This window comes from Podarcis melisellensis (assembly GCF_964234715.1).
Source record: "Podarcis melisellensis genome assembly, chromosome: 16".
Taxonomy (NCBI): domain Eukaryota; kingdom Metazoa; phylum Chordata; class Lepidosauria; order Squamata; family Lacertidae; genus Podarcis; species Podarcis melisellensis.
In genome coordinates, this window is record NC_138533.1 from 19,567,623 (window position 1) to 19,584,767 (window position 17,145).

General features: G+C 48.3%; 1 protein-coding gene across 4 annotated transcripts in view; it reads left to right on the plus strand.

Moving 5' to 3' along the window:
• The window catches only part of NOS1 (nitric oxide synthase 1), a gene marked incomplete at its 3' end in the record, with an annotated part of 178,885 nt that overhangs the window by 46,436 nt on the left and 115,304 nt on the right, over nt 1-17,145 (plus strand). For 2 of the 4 annotated variants that reach the window (XM_081892212.1, XM_081892215.1), the window contains exon 1: nt 15,356-15,693. The exons of 1 other annotated variant lie outside the window; for it this stretch is intronic. Of the gene's footprint in view, nt 1-15,355; nt 15,694-17,145 lie in introns of those variants that run through there. One more of the 4 variants, XM_081892214.1, reaches the window with a different exon arrangement.

Sequence of the window (17,145 nt, forward strand, 5' to 3'; positions counted from 1 at the left end):
CTTTGCAAAATGTCCCAGTGAATAAGGAAGCTGAGCGTCAGAGTTCCCTGAGGCAAATTGGAAACGGTGCCATGAGTTTTCAAGAAAAGGTAAGCAAAGGTGAATTGAAAACAAGACGCAGAGGGCGAAGACGAGAAGGAGCAGGTTTATAGGCTATCATCATCAACAACAATTTGTTTATTTCTACCTCACCTTTCCCAGTGATAGGACTCAAGGTTTTTTGTGGAATAAATAGCCATCGGAAATCAGATTTGGAGGACCAGGGTGTGGCTAAGTTGTTGTTGCTTTTTTAACCCTTGGCTGCTGTTGTGGTCCTGATTGGAACCTACCGTATTTTTTGCTCTATAAGACTCACTTTTTCCCTCCTAAAAAGTAAGGGGAAAAGCACACATTCTACTCATGTCAAAACACCAGGCAGGCCCCACAAATAACTCAGAGATGCATTTTAAATAAGAGGACACATTCTACTCATGTAAAAACATGCTGATTCTCGGACCACCTGCGGGCCGGATTGAGAAGGCGATTGAGCCAGATCCGGCCCCTGGGTCTTAGTTTGCCTGTCCATGTTCTAAGACAACAAGGGAAGGCTTTGTGGTGAGTTCTGGCACCTTTTTTTTTTTGTAGAAAAACAGCAATAGTAAGAATGATGGTGATGGCAAACTGCTGTGAAAATGTGTCAATCTCAACTTAAAAGATAGGGGAAAAGGGAAAGAATCCAAAATCGAGAAATCCTCCCATCCCTAGGCACAGAGACCTTTCCCTGCTTCTGCAGCAGCCAGCATCCTCCTCGAAGGAAGCTTTAGACTGAACCGTCCTTCCCTGAACTGAGAAGAGCAGAGTTACGGGTGCCACATGTAGGATCACTGCCATCTCTAGGCAAGGCTCTGAATAGACACAAGGCTCCTTCCTCCATCGCCCGATCCCCCCCTTAACTGGAGCAGAGAAAGGACGAGCCCTGGCGCTGGTCCCAATTCAGATCCGTCTCTCTGCCAGGGCCACCTACTCTCATCTGCTGTGTGTGCATATGGTTTACACAGGCTCAGGAGCATTTAATATAAATATGTTGAGCTTTTTTCCTCCTCCCCCCTCCCTTCTTGATCCTCTCCAGTGTTGTAATCCCTCAAAGATGCTCCGAGTTATGCACGGGCGGCTAAGTATCTCCAAAGCCGGCACGCTTGCTGCTTCTCTGGGAGCCACCGCCGCAGGCTCAGCTTGATCCAGAGGCCAGCGCAGGCAGCTTCCGGGGGATATTAGGGCTTTGGAAAAGCCCAGGAGAGGCTGTGGAAATCCTCTCTGCTCAGGGCAGGGTCTTAACAGTACTAACCCAGTGCCGTGTGTTTGTGAATGGTGTCTAGCAAGACACTCCATTTCTTCCTCCCCCCCCCTCTCTCTCTCTGTGTGGGTGGGTGGGTGTGGGTGTGTGTTTGTGGGTGCGATTCTTGGTTTTTTAAAAAATGTATTAAGTCTTCTGGAAGCCACATTGTAGCAAGGATGGGGACTCCACAAACTGCATTGGGGCGGGGTGTAATTGTAGCCCCCCAGGCATGGGCGTCATAGCCAGGATTTGTGTTGCTGGGGGCAGAATACCCATCTGTCATCTTCCTTTGTCTGGCTCTGTCTAGCAGATTTGGAATGGAATGCCTCACTGATGGTTGTTTTAAATTACATTCTTTTGACCCCAAGTGCTCAGAAAAAAATCTGTCAAAATCTCCAGTGCTTTGAAGATTAGGAGGTTAAATAAATAAAATTAACATCACCTTTCATGCGGCTAACATTTTGCAAAATTACAAAGAACATGCCTTTTTCATATTGTTTTTTTAAACTAAAACAAGTTTTCTTGGATTTGCTGAAAGCCTTTTCAGCACTTCCTTCTCAAATTCCTACCCCCCCTGCAGTTTTTTTGTGTGCACACTCAGTAAGCAGAGCCCACTGAGATGTTCCCCTGTCATAGTTGACCTTAGCCAGGTCTTTACTCTCTGTAAGGTACTGAATGACCACTACATGGTAAAAGGTCGGCGGTTCGAATCCCCGCGGCGGGGTGCGCTCCCGTTGCTCGGTCCCAGCGCCTGCCAACCTAGCAGTTCGAAAGCACCCTCGGGTGCAAGTAGATAAATAGGGACCGCTTTCTAGCGGGAAGGTAAACGGCGTTTCCGTGTGCAGCTCTGGCTTGCCAGAGCAGCGATGTCACGCTGGCCACGTGACCCGGAAGTGTCTGTGGACAGTGCTGGCCCCTGGCCTCTTGAGTGAGATGGGCGCACAACCCCAGAGTCTGGCAAGACTGGCCCGTATGGGCAGGGGTACCTTTACCTTTACCTTAAAAGATTTTTGCCTCTTTTACTAGGTCCTCTGTTTTCAGCTCTATTAACTGCTCTTTGCTGAGTTTCAAATATTCTGATTATTTCTACTTTTAAGGTAAAGGTAAAGGGACCCCTGACCATTAGGTCCATTCATGGCCAACTCTGGGGTTACGGCGCTCATCTCGCTTTATTGGCCGAGGGAGCCGGCGTACAGCTTCCGGGTCATGTGGCCAGCATGACTAAGCCGCTTCTGGCGAACCAGAGCAGTGCACAGAAACACCATTTACCTTCCCGCTGGAGCAGTACCTATTTATTTACTTGCACTTTGACGTGCTTTTGAACTGCTAGGTTGGCAGGAGCAGGGACCGAGCAATGGGAGCTCACCCCGTAGCAGGGATTCGAACCGCTGACCTTCTGATTGGCAAGTCCTAGGCTCTGTGGTTTAACCCACAGCGCCACCTGAGTCCCATTTCTACTTTTAGTTAAGTATTATTTACTTACTTGATTTAGGCCTCTCTCTTTGCAATGCTCCCCAACCCACACCCCTCCCCAGTTCTGCTTCACCCCCTCCTTGAGGGTTTTACCCTGCCTGGAATGTACAGTTGCTCTGTTCATGCCTCACACTTGTCTGACTAGAGAAGCTGCATTTGTAGAAACTAGCTGACTGTGCAAAGGTTAAAATGGACACCTGTCACTCTGCCCACTCTTGCCTCTGGCCCCACCCATTGCTGCTATTTGGCCCCCGGAATGGAATGCGGCCCCCGGGATGAGAAACGGTTCCCAGCCTCTGCTCTGCAGAAGAGTGCGCAGCACTGGCGCATAACTGTGAGCAATGTGAATAATTTTTCTGAGAGGGGGGTCAATAGAACAAAGATCCCCCAGGAGAGCAGTTTATGGCCAAATGGGGCCAAACAGCCAGACTCTGACCTTCCATATGTTGTGGGCCTGTGTTCAAAGTCCCCAAAGGAGAACCCACATCCAAGGATGATTCAGGATGGCTTGAAAGCAGGGAGGGCCATCTGCATCCCAGATGCCACATGCAGCCCCTGACATAATTTCATGTGAGTTGAGTAAGATGATGGGGAGAGAAGGAACATGTAGGAAGGAGAGCCAGGAAGGAATGATTGAGTGAGGGTGGGGGGTGGGGAGCCTGCTGGAGGGGCTCAGTTCATGCCTCCTCTGGAGAGAGTGGTCTCTGTTTGTGGGAATGTTCAGGGTGGCAGGAGAGGATATATTGTTTATTAATATCCTTCCTAACTTACGCTAGCATGTTCCTTTATGTAGCAGAGTTACATTCCTCCTTTTATATGCACAGCAGATAGCTGGTTGCAGGCTCGTGTGAGCCTCTCACTATTATACAGTTCAATCTGTCTCAGATTGAATTGTACGTTCCTGGTAAGTTCCCTTGAATCCCTCTTAAAAGAATAAAGACATGGCAGTCTTATTCAAAGTCAATAAAAGAAGTTTACTCACATCAGTTCACAGTTGGATTCCTGAAGGCATAGTTACAAATATGTACATGTGGATCTACCCCTTTTTGGGGATGATCCCAGTGCTTCTGCTAGCTGAGAGCTAGCAGAGCAGTCCTAGCTAGAAGCTGGTCAAATGAAGAAGGAAGTCAAAAAGAGGAGGGTGTGCTGCGTGACTCGTCCTTTTGTTACCTGGACAGGTTAGGTCACACCCACCTTCTATCACATGCAACAGGAAGGATGCTCCAGCCAGGAGGATCAGGAAGTTTCAACTGGCTGGACCAAACATTCCCTCGCATGTCTTCTCCAGCATTACCAGAAACGTCATACTTGACTGCCTCTCATGGATCACATCCCACACTATTCCCTCCAGGGATGGAGGAGAAACCCACTTTGCATTTAAAGACAAATCTACCTAAGCTTCACTTCCGGACACTATGCACCAACCAAAATATGGCCGTTCTTCAAAGTTTGCTCTTCTCTGAATTTTGCAATGCAGTTCAGCACCCTCAGCTCAGCTGTAAAGCTTACTGAGTGGGTCAGTCACTGCCATTCACCTTAGCCTAGCTCACTGGGTTGTTGTGAAGGATAATAAAGCAGCAGAGTCATTTACTCTGCTCTGAGATTTGGGGGGGGGGGAAAGGATCACATTTAAAACAACAACTAGATATGAACTATTTGTCCTGGGACTTCCATCTGAAGAGACCTGACAGAGCAGACCCAATTCCTCTGAGGTTAAGCTCCCAAATGCTACATTTTCTCAAAGGACACACCCTCCGTATCAGCACCATTGAGAGTGAGCAACTGGACAACACCAAGAAAGCCAAATCAAACTTTACAAACCCCATTTCCCATAACAGTTCTTTAAACCAGACAGTGAAAATGCTTTTCAAGTTTCCCCAGTTTTCAGCTTCTCTGAGTTCTGCTGTCCGGCTCTCCATGAAATTCTTTGGATTTAACTCTTTTATAACTTATGTAAAGGCATTCCTAAACCTCTTGATCTTTGTTAAAACTCTCTAAGTGGCCTACAAAATGCAACATGAAAATAATCAACAGTGTTATAAAATAACAGAGAGAGTACATTGAAATCTAGCTAAGCAGCATTATTGAAAACAGGAATTCGGTAACAACGAGGTCCAGTCTTATGGGTCAGCAAAAGCCTGAGTGAAAAGAGTTACATCTTTATGTGGCAGCGAAGCAACTGATGGATATTTCAGTAATTAGCTCCTTTCAAAAACATATTTTAGAAGTATTCTACTTTCGCGTAGAGGGAAGGGGTGGGCTGGGGAATGAAGCCTCTGTTGTGCCAAGATTGAGAGAAAACCACAGAAAAAAAGGATTACCATAAACTGATTTCAATTTGAGATGGCGCTGAACTTTAAAACAGCTTCTTTTTTGTTTATTTGTTTGCTTCTTCTGATTTCCTTCATATTGTATTACATTTTCCTTTTCTTGACTTTGCAACGCAGTTAAAGACATCATCCCATAGCATTTCAGTTATGTGGAATTACGCTGCATCGCCGCGCCAAGTTGTCTCTTCCTTATGTTTAAATTGCATCAGGCTGATCAGGGGAGATTGAGTCCATAATTGTCTTGCCAGTTTCAAAGTTGTCTCTTAAGGCTTGCTTTTGTATAGCAGAGATCTAAGGTTAGGGCTTGTATCGCCCACCTCTATTGACTGGACAAAAAAAGTGGGCGGGGGGGGGGAGATGGATGGGGACAGAGCGCCTTACACTTCAAGTTGTATTGGTAAGTTTTAAACTACTTGCCTCTGATAGAAAATGATGGTCAAGGGCCCAGAGAAAGCCTTTGGTTTTGGACCATGCTGGTATGTCCATCATAAGGACACATGGATTGACATTAATAAGTAGTGAGTTTACTGAAATTCACTCTCTATTCGGGGACACTTAGGGTCCCCACAAAGAACCTGTTTATTCAGCATCCATCTGGATTTACTTGCATCAGAGCTTATGCAGAGGCTGGATTGTATCTGGTCTTCACTGAGCATTAAGAACCTAAGAAGAGCCTCTGGTGTAAGGAAGGAGGCCAACAGCAGGGGGAGTCAGAGCCAATGGCAAGCAGAGCCATTGATGGTTTCCTCCCCAGCTTCCTCCCTGCTGAGACTAAGGAGGAGGAAGTTGACAGTCTGCGTACTGTGTACTGTGTACTGTGTAAGTAACCCTGTACTGGTTGTAAGAAGGCATGCTGTTGGGGGCTGGCTGGAGGCAGACTGAGATGGGTGGGACGGTGCCCCCTTTGCCTCCACTGATGAAAATATAGCTGGGTCTTGCAGCTTCTTGGAAAGGAATAGATGTGTTAAAATCACAGGGCAGCCGGGGTGTGTGTGTGTGGTCAGGGCAAATGAATGACTTGCCCAGAAGATTATGAACTTTATTTTTTTTATAAATATTTATTGGAGTTTTTAATAAAAGAAATACAGAAATATTAAACAGCGTTACTTTGTTTTTACAAGATTTCATAACATCTTTGGGCTTCCTCACATCTCCCGCTCCCACTTACATCATTAATGAATTTTTATCAAGCAAATTATCATCTTATTTTCAATTTTATAACCACATATTTAAATACAATATAATAGTTCTCCTATAAATTTTGTTTCTCTTAATCTCTCTTATCATCAAATTCTGATCCAATTTAATGATGGCCAATTATTTATAACCAAGCATCCTTCTTAATATTCCACTAAATCACAATATTTCTGTAGGTAAATCTTGAAGATTATGAACTTTAGATAGAGAGCCCAAGAGGGCTTCTGTTCCATTTAACAGTTGCATTTGGAAGCTGCTGCGTAAATTCTTGGCTTCCCATGCGACCTTTGCTGCCTGATCCTGTGCATGGTTAAATTGGGTGCCTCTGTGTTCAATCGAGCTTCCTTCTGCAGGGAACAGGGTTCAACCCCACCCCCCCAGCCATGAAGCTCACCAGGTGACCTCGGGCCAGTCACCTTCTCTCGAGTTCAACTTTGTATTTAGTTAACCTGTGGAACTCGCTCCCACAGGAGGCAGCAATGGCCAGCAACCTAGATGGCTCTAAAAGAGGATTAGACAAATTCCTGGAGGAGAAGGCTGTCAACGGCTGCTAGCCACGAATGCTGTGCTCTGCCTCTGCTGCTGGTGAAAGTAATGCTTGCTGGGAACCGCAGGAGGGGAGAGAAGCTCTTGTGCTCGAATCCTGCTTGCGGGATTCCCACAGCCATCTGTTTGGCCACTGTGAGGAGGACAGGAGACTAGACTAGATGGGCCACTGGCCTGATCCAGCAGGCTATTCTTAAGACAGGATGCTCTCCATCATCTTGGAAACAAGATGCTCTCCATCACTTCATGTTGCCCAGTGCCTACTAGATCAGACTGGTTCTCTATTTTCCTTCCCCTGCCCCATATACGCCCAGAGATTGGGCTGTAGTGGCAGCTAGGCAATTTGAGCCCTCTGCCTCTGATTTCGCCGCTGGGCTCTCCTGCCGGGCGTGTTTCTAGCAGATGCCTTTCTATTAAATTAGTTCTCTCTGCACCCAAATGGAGGGAGGGGAGATAATTAGGTTTTCATTAGCCAAGGATGATGTATAACATCTGGAGGTCCCAGCCAGGCCAGGGAAAGGAGAACGGTGTGTTGATGGTGCCTGCGCCTTTGACATGCTTCTACTGCCTTGGCTTAATTGGTTTTCGCTTCTCCTTCCTTTGCCTTTGTTTATTAGAAGCGATCTCTCCTGTAGGCAGAACACATTCCGCTCCATCCTTCAAGGAGGAGCTCAGGGCAGGAACTGAGCCAGTGTGGAGTAATGCTTAGAAGGCTGAGCTAGGACTTGGGAGAGCTTGGGTTCAAATCCCAAGTCAGCCACAAAGTGCACAGGGTGGTTTGGCTTGGGGGGGGGTGGCCTTGTTGTTGTTGTTAAATGTAGTGTCGGGCCAGCAGCTTGCATGGCTTTAAAAAGAGCATTGGACAATGTTCATGGAGAATGAAGTTCTCAGTGACTATTAACGTCAGTGGCTGCCTTGTGCCTCTGTTTAGGCCTGGTTTTGGCACAAAAACTGCTTTGTTCACCCAGTAAGATGACCTCTGTTGGGAGAGAAATGGGGGAAATGTGTCTCTGTTAATTCTCCATGACCTCTCAGTGGCTTTCGATACCATCAACCATGATATCATTCTTGGGTGGCTGTCCAAGTTGTGGGTGGGTGACGCTGCTTTGCAGTGGTTCCAGTCCTTCTTTGATGGTCATGTCCCAAGGGTGAAGCTCTTTGGTCCCATGAGGCCTTCAATGTAGAGTTCCTCTGGGTTCAGTTTAACCCCCCTTGCTGTTTAACATCTACATGAAAACACTGAGTGAGGTCATCCAGAATTTTGTAGTAGCCAGCCAGCAATATGCTGATGACGCGCAGCTCTGCTTCTTTACCTCTGCAGGTTTGGCAGGTGTGCTGGACTCTGTTGTCTTGCCTCGGTGATGGATGAGAGCCAACAAAGTGAATCTCAATCCAGATAAGACTAAGGCACTGTTAGGGGATGGCTCCCTGGACCATTTGGATTGGAAGTAGCTGTGAGAACAGGATGCTGGACCAGATAAGCCATTGGCCTGATCCAGCAGGCCCCTTCTTATGTCCTTATGCTGTGTTCCACATTCACTGTTGGAGTCAGTACTGTACATCTCTGGGTACTGGTTGCTAGGAATTGCGAGTGTGTAGGATGCTGTCACACCTGGATCCTGTTTGCAGGATTCCAATGGGCATCTGGTTGCCCCCTGTGAGAACAGGGGGCTGGATCAGTTGGACCACCCACTTGACTGAAGGCAGCCCTGTTTAGGGAAGCGTTTGATGTTTAACAGACTATTGTATTTTAATATTTTGTTGGAAGCCTCCCAGAGTGGCTGGGGAAACCCAGCCAGATGGGCGGGATATAAATAAATTATTATTATTATTATTATTATTATTATTATTATTATTATTTGGTTATAAGTAAGAAGGCTGGCAGGGAGGGGCTGGTTAAGGGTAGACTGAGGTTGGTGGGGCAGTGGGCCATTCACCTTACAGGACCATCCTTGGCTCTCTTCCTCAAAGCACCTGAGTCTCAACCAGAACACAGTCAATTTCCATTTGCAAATCATCAGAACCGTCACTTCCTGATCAGGTGACAAGAAAAACTCTTGCTCATGAGCAGACTCTGCATACATGTGTGTGTTTGCCTGAACGCCTAATGCGTTGCCATGGAAATCCAGAACTATTACAAAGGCTGATGTCAAACACAAGTCTCCATTGTACTTAAGAAGGTCTAGATAAAAGGGGGTCATCATGATGTTAAACAGCACACAACATACGCAATGACTGATTCTCTTTGAGACTCCTGGAACAAAGCCACCCACCCATTTTTAGGGGAGAGGCTGTGTCTTCCCTTCTTAGGTGCAGAAGGCAATAGTGGAGAAAGGGTGTGGGTTGGTTTTACGGGATATCCAATGGCCACTGTGGATAGACATAGGCTTTATGCTGTGTCAGGCCAATGGTGCATCTAGCTCAGTATTGACCACACGGGTTGGCAGCAGCTCTCATAGGTTTCAGACCAGGCTCTTTTCCCAACCCCAACTGGAAATGCTGGGGCTTGAACCCGGGACCTTCTGCATGCAAAGCAGATGATCTACCATGGAGCTATTGGCCCCTTCCACAAACATGGGGACCTAGGAAGCTGCCTTATACAGAGTCAGAGCAGTGGCCCAACCAACTCAGTGCTGTCTTCTGGGACTGGCAAGAGATGCTATACACTGAGCTACAGCCCCTTCCTTGCCTGACGTGGTTGAGGAAGACCTACCAGGATACTACCATTGCAGGCATTGACTCTTCAGCTGCCATGTTTTGCCCATTCACTTTGTATGCACAGGGCCATCGGATCACGCACACCCTCTGTTATATTTGCCCTGTGCTTCTTCCCTCTTCCCGCCCCCAGGACTCTCAAAAGAATCCAACTTTCTGGGAAGAACAGAACAATTCAAGTTACAAGAAAGGAAATTCCATCTAAATGTCAGGAAAGACTTTCTGACAGTATAAGCTGTTTGACACTAGAACGGTCTCCCTTGGGAGGGCACTCCTTTCTAAGCGGAGGCTGGATGGCCACCTGTCATGGATGTTTAGCTGAGATTTCTGCATTGCAGGGGGTTGGACTAGATGACCCTTGGGTCCCTTCCAATTCTATGATTCTATAAATTGTGCAATCCCTGCAGGATTTTTTTTTTATCCAGCAACATTGTGAGATGTGCCATAACACTTTGGGATGAAGAGTTTGCTGCCATGCATAGCAAACTTTGCCACATCCGCCACTGTTACTTTTCTGATCAGTTCAAATTTAGCAGGATGTTTTGTTTAATCTTTGTTTTAATTGGAGCCTATCCACCAAACCCTCCCCCCCCCCGGCATAGTGGCTAAGAGGCTGAGCTAGGATTTGAAACATTCGCAAATCTCAAAGGCAGATTTCAAATAAATGACATCGAACAAACAACTGGCCCCTAAGTCCTTGAGGACAAGGAAGAAAGTAGATTGGGGAAGTGTCATAGCTCAGTGGTAGAATATCTCCTTTGTATGGTGAAGGTCTCTGACATCTCCAGATAGGGTTGGGAATGTCCCCCAACTGATATCCTTGAAGGCCACTGTCAGTCTGTGTAGACAATGCTGCTTCCGAATAGCCCAATGTTCTGATTCATATATGACAACCTCCTATGTTCCTATATATGTTCATCCCTTTATTTAGAACCATGAGGACTATAATCTTAAGTTCTCTTTTAAGGGAAGGGCCATAGCTTGCAGAGCATCTGCTTTGCATGCAGAAGGTCCCAGGTTTAACCACAAGGTAGGATTTGGAATCTCCACAATCTGAAACCCTGGAGAGCCACTTCCACTAAGTGTTGGCCACTAAGTCACCCCTTCCATATGTTGTTGGCCTACAACTCCCACCATCCCTATGCTAGCTGGGGCCAGTGGCTGTTTTTGTCCAACATCTGGAGTGAGCCACATTAACTATTCTTTCCAGTAGTCACTGCTAAGCTAGATGGGTCAATAACTTGACTCAGTATAAGGCAGCTTGGGGTGTGGGTGGCGCTGTGGGTTAAACCACAGAGCCTAGGACTTGTTGATCAGAAGGTCGGCGGTTTGAATCCCCACGATGGGGTGAGCTCCCGTTGCTCGGTCCCGGCTCCTGCCAACCTAGCAGTTCGAAAGCACATCAAAGTGCATGTAGATAAATAGGTACCACACCGGCTCCCTCGGCCAATAAAGCAAGATGAGCGCTGCAACCCCAGAGTTGGCCACAACTGGACCTAATGGTCAGGAATCCCTTTAACTTTTAAGGCAGCTTGCTTATGCATAGCTCAGTTGGTTAGAGCATGGTGTTGATAACGCCAAGGTTGCAGTATCAATTCTCATATGGGACAGCTGCATATTCCTGCATTGCAGGCGGTTGGACTAGATGTTCCTCGGGGGCCCTTGCAGCTCTACAGTTCTATGATTCCTACCCCCTAATAAATCTCTGGGCAATTTGCAGCAGTGGTGCCAACGAATAAAATATTGGGGGGCCCAGGAAAGCCCTGCCCTGCATAATTGATCACAAGATGCAGTGCACACACACACCATTTGAATGGCAATTCCCATCAACTTTGGATGGGCCTGGCCTCCTTAAATATTTTATTGGGGGGCAAAGGGACCTTGGTTCCTAGGGCTTTACTCCTGTGCCCTGAGGGTTATCTTGTTCAAAGCCTCTGTGGTATGCAGGAATCACAGCTGAAGAATCCCAGAATCCCTGACAGATAGCCATCTAACCTCTGCTTAAAAATCCCCAGGGAAGGAGAGTCCGCCACCTTCCAAGGGAGACAGTTCCAATATTGAAGAGCAGGCAGAGGAGCATTTCTGGCACCTAATTGTATAACAGCAGCAACACCCAAATGAAGAAAGCTAACCAGGCTTGTGTTGAAACAGAAGAAAACAATTTCCTTCCAGTAGCACCTTAGAGACCAACTAAGTTTGTTGTTGGTATGAGCTTTCGTGTGTGCATGCACACGAAATTCTTCAGATTCTTCAGAAATGTGCATGCACACAAAAGCTCATACCAATAACAAACTTAGTTGCCTCTAAGGTGCTACTGGAAGGATTTTTTTTTTTTTTTTTACTATGGCAGACCAATATGGCTACCTACCTGTAACCAGGCTTGTATGTAAAACATTTCTGAGCTCAGTTGGTGCCCTCTCCTTTAATTTTGACTGTAATGTCTTTTGTACCTGGCTCTCATTAGTAGATCTTGGGGTTCTAGTAAAAAAAAAAGGGGAAAGCCAAAAGAGATTTTTAAAAAAGTCTGGTGTCTGCCCCCCTACCCTGCTCTACAGTACTTCTTAGTACTTCACATCTGCACCATACTTTTAAAGCACATGGCTTCTCCCAAAGAACCGTGGGAGCTGTTGTTTTTTCCTTTCAAATAGCTGTAGTTCCCAAAACCCTTAGCAAACTTCACTTCCCAGTATTCCTCTGAGGAAGCTCTTCCTGGGAACTGTGGTTTGTAAAGGGTGCTGGTGAGCGTTATTAGGAGAGCCCTTTCCCCTTCCCAGAGCTACAGTTACCAGAGTGATCTGACCATCCTCTTCCAAGGGAATGCTGATGTTTTAGCTCTATGAGGGGAATAGGGGTCTTCCAAGCAACTCTCCCAGTAGTGATGTATGGAAGTGAGAGCTGGACCATAAAGAAGGCTGGTCACCAAAGAATTGATGCTTTTGAATTATGGTGCTGGAGGAGACTCTTGAGAGTCCCATGGACTGCAAAAAGATCAAACCTCTCCATTCTGAAGGAAATCAGCCCTGAGTGCTCACTGGAAGGACAGATCCTGAAGCTGAGGCTCCAATACTTTGGCCACCTCATGAGAAGAGAAGACTCCCTGGAAAAGACCCTGATGTTGGGAAAGATGGAGGGCACAAGGAGAAGGGGACGACAGAGGACGAGATGGTTGGACAGTGTTCTTGAAGCTACCAGCATGAGTTTGACCAAACTGCAGGAGGCAGTGGAAGACAGGAGTGCCTGGCGTACTCTGGTCCATGGGGTCATGAAGAGTCGGACACGACTAAACAACTAAACAACAACAACAACAAAGCAACTCTCAGCACCAACTACAGTTCCTAAGGATTCTGTGGGGAAGCCACACCTGGTTAAAGTGGCATAATACTGCTTTAAAAGTATAGTGCAGATGGGGGCACTGTGGGCCAAATAATGGCTTTCCGGGGCTGCACAAATGTGTGGGCTCCCAGTGCTAAGCCTAGGCATGTTGGTATGTGGTCTGAACCCGGGATAGCTCTTCCCTTGCTAACCGTGAGCTATACACAAGAACAAACCTTTACACGCTCCCAGTAAATATGCAGTGTGGGCTCACTGTGTCCTGCAAACCAGGCCCCAGAATGGTGAAATGAAGGCCCAGTTTTAAAAACTGAATAATTGCTTTATTGAGGGAAGTCTTTCTGGTAGTTCCAGCTGGCGCCATTTTATCATCTTTTTATTGACAGTTTCCTTTTGATGCAGTTTTTATTTTTCTTTGTTAAGGTTTCTTTTCCTTTTGAAGAAATCATGCAGTAGCTCTGGACTGTTATTTTTAAATGGGTTTTTTTTTAATGACATGTTTGAGCAGAGTTGTCTTTTCCACAGCTGCATGCCCAAATCATGTCCACAAATATAGACAGTTGTGTGTGTGTGTGTGTAGGCTGGCATTCAGATCTGATGTCCTTGGGTCAGTCACTCTCTCAGCCTAACCTACCTTGCAGGGTTGTTCTGGAGATAAACTGAGGGAAGGGAGAACCATATGTTTTCCACCAGGGATGCGGGTGGGCGCTGTAGTCTAAACCACTGAGCCTCTTGGGCTTGCCAATTAGAAGGTCGGCGGTTCGAATCCCCGCGACGGGGTGAGCTCCTGTTGCTCTGTCCCAGCTCCTGCCAACCTAGCAGTTTGAAAGCACGCCAGTGCAAGTAGATAAATAAGAACTGTTGTAGTGGGAAGGTAAATGGCGTTTCCATGTGCTCTGGTTTCCGTCACAGTGCCCCATTGTGCCAGAAATGGTTTAGTCCTGATGGCCACATGACCCAGAAATCTGTCTGTGGACAAACGCCGGCTCCCTCAGTCTGAAGGCGAGATGAGCGCCGCAACCCCATAGTTGTCTTTGACTGGACTTAACCGTCCAGAGGTCCTTTTTTAATGTATTCCACCTTGAGCTCCTTTGAGGAAAAGGTGGGATATAAATGCAATAAACAGATAAAAGCACACAGAGAAACATACTACACACATATATAGCTACACACAAGCATCTTGTTACAGTACATCGTAAGAACTATAGAGTTGCAAGGGAGCTCAATGGGACATCACCTTGGTAGAGATGAGCCCAGGGATTCAACTTTCAGTATCACCACCACAGAATCCTTGACATCTCCTTTTTAGTACAGTGTGATCACACACACACACACACACACACACACGCAAACAGACTTTTAATGGCTACTGTCCCTGGTGGCTGTGTTCTACCTCCACTATCAGAGGTTGTAATGCTTTGAAACACCAGTTGCTGGAAACCACAGGAGAGAATTTCTGTTGGGCTCAGGTCCAGCTTGCAGGCTTTCCATAGGCATCTTGTTTGGCTACTGGGAGAAAAGGATCCTGGACTAAATGGGCCACTGGCCTGATCCAGTAGGACTCCCTTTCCCCCCATTTTGGGGGCTTCTCATTTGCACGGCTGATGGTAAAGAGAAATTCATCCCTTGGTTTTGCAGCTGGATACTGCGCACATTTACTCAGACGTCAACGCCACCGCATTCAGTGGAGGGTTAACCTCCCTCCCCACGCACACAAATCCCTTTGGACTTCAGCTTTAATCCCGTCTAAATGGTGCCTAAACTATCCCTATTCAGAGCAGACTTCCGTGGGAATAAGTCCTGTTGAATGCGGTGGGATTTATTTCCCAGTAAACACGCATAATAAGCCGTCCCAACCCATACACAGGCCCTGTGCTCACCACAGGCTTATCTAGTTTCACTCCGGAGTGAGTCCCCAATGCATTCGGTGTAAGTGTGCACAAGATATCAGCCTCGCATAATAAAATCCTCGGGGCCTTTATTTCTTCTGGTGGGGGGGGGGGAGAGGAACAACAACAACAAAAAAAAAAAAAACAGTGAGTCCAAGCCGGTTTACTCGGGGGCAAGTCCCCCTATGTTCAATGGAGCTTACTCTTTAGTAAGCGCGCAATTGCGGAGGTATTCGAGGTACAGACCTGCTCCGAGTCTAGCCATTGAAATCAATGGACCTCGGGCAGTCGGGTTTGCCCGTTTCAATAGGTCTACGCCGAGTAGAGCTAGCATTGAATCCGGGGCTTGCTCGGAGCAGAGCGCGCCTAGGTTTTGCAGCCTCGCCCTGAGGAGTTGCAGTAGCCATGAAACAGGTCCCGGGGTTTTATTTTTTGCGGGGCGGGGAAGGGGGCGGGCGGGCGATGCGCTCCCTCTTCCCGGGAGAAGGAGTTTGATTCGGGCTCCCCCGGCGGGGCGTGGAGCTGACGCGCTTATATAAAAGCTTTTCTGACGAGGTGGCTGGCGAGGCCGCCTCGTCGCTGGCTGCGCCCCCGTGGTTGGCCGTCCCGCTCGACTCGGGGGCCGTGCAGAGCGCATAAAGGGGACCCAGCAAGCCGAGCGGAGGCGCAGCGTGGCAGGGCGAGCCCACCGGCCGGTCGGGCTGCCCCCTCGCCCCTTCCTCCCTCCCTTCCTTCTTTCCCCGGGAGGGAAGCCGAGGAGGCGGCGGCGCGGGAACATCAGCAACCGGGAAGGGGCGGAGAAGGAGGATCGACGGGCGAGGCAGGCGAAGGAGGCGCCGGCCGAGCCGACAGCTCCGCGAGGACTCGACGGTCCCGGCCACCCACCTCCGGCCACCAGGTGAGCGCTCCCTCCTTCCGCTGAATGCATCACATGCCAAAGAAAATAGGAACCGAGGCTCAAGCTATCTTTAGTCTCTTTAGTCCCCCCCCCTCTCTCTCTCTCTCTCTGTGTGTGTGTGTGTGTGTGTCTCTATCTCCGAATGCGCAAACTTGGCAATACTGTCCTAGTCCCCAATATTCCGTTCGAGGTGGCTCTCTGCACATGGTCAGAGGCATTCCTGACTTGCCATGCTGCCTCTCCTCCTTTCCTCCAAGCGCAAACTCGGCAATACTGTTCTTTGCCCTCTGAGCAGTTCGTAGGCGGGGGAGACCCGACGTGAAAAGAAACTAAGACGAAACCCAGCAAAATGATCCCCTCCCCGCTGCAGGGAAAAGCTGGAATGGGGGGGGGGGGTTGAGTTGATAACTCCTGAAGCCGGAGAGAAGGGCTCGAAGCCTTCAAGGTTGCGGGGGAATCTCACCTCAAGCGTCGGTTTGGGGCGTGTGTGTGTATGTGTGGGAGGATGTAAGTGTCTTGGGGTGTCCGCCAACTCGGGGCAAGCCTTAGAACAGTTAGGCGGGGTTCCCCTCGCCCCATGACTGGGGCTGGGTCACTCGCCGGTGGTTTAGTTCTGCTGTTCTTAACAGACGTGGGGGCCAGAGAGTCTTGCCTTAGAGCACCCCCCACATTCCCCCATACACCCGCAAAACTGAGATTCCAGATGCTTAGAACCTGCCATGATTTCTTCCAGACTTCCCCCATCCCTCTTCCCGGGCGATCTCTGATCTAAACCTCTTGTCTCAATATACCGGGCCGGGGAGGGGGGGAGCCTGCCGTAGACTCATAGAAGCAAAGTTGGAAGGGACCGCGAGGATCATCTAGTCCAACCGCCTGCAATATTTTGTCCATCTCACGATCCTGAGATGGAGTCTCATGCTCTACTGACTGAGCATAGAGTTGGACTTCTGAAGTCACCCAAGAGCCTCCTCTCCAGTGTGGGATCTGCAATACAGCAGGGAAGGAGGCTCTCCCACTCCCTCCTCCCTTCTGTCCTGTGTCAGTCTGTTCCACAGTCAAACAGACCTTGGGAAGTTTCCCTTAGAAGCGTCGCCGGAATCTGCTTCTCTGGAAAACCCCACCCCTTGAAATCTTCGCCCTGCCTTCTCCTGGAGCGACGGAGAGCCTCTTAAAACTCGTCCGTCCGCTTCTCTCCCTGCCAAGAGGCGTCGAGCAAGCCGGCTTTGCCAGCGGAGCCAGCCTTGGAACAGACCCATTCGCCAAGCGGGGATTGTGCGCTCCTGGACAGAGTGTAAGCAACCGGGTTTAATTTGGGTTACGCGGAACTCCAACGCTCAGGGCGGGAGTTTAGGAAATCCAATCGGGTGGCGCCGCTCTTTCTTGGGACCCCACGGGGAAAAACTGGGGACCTACTTCTAAGCAAACGCGTCTACACGTCTCTCTGCCCCCCTA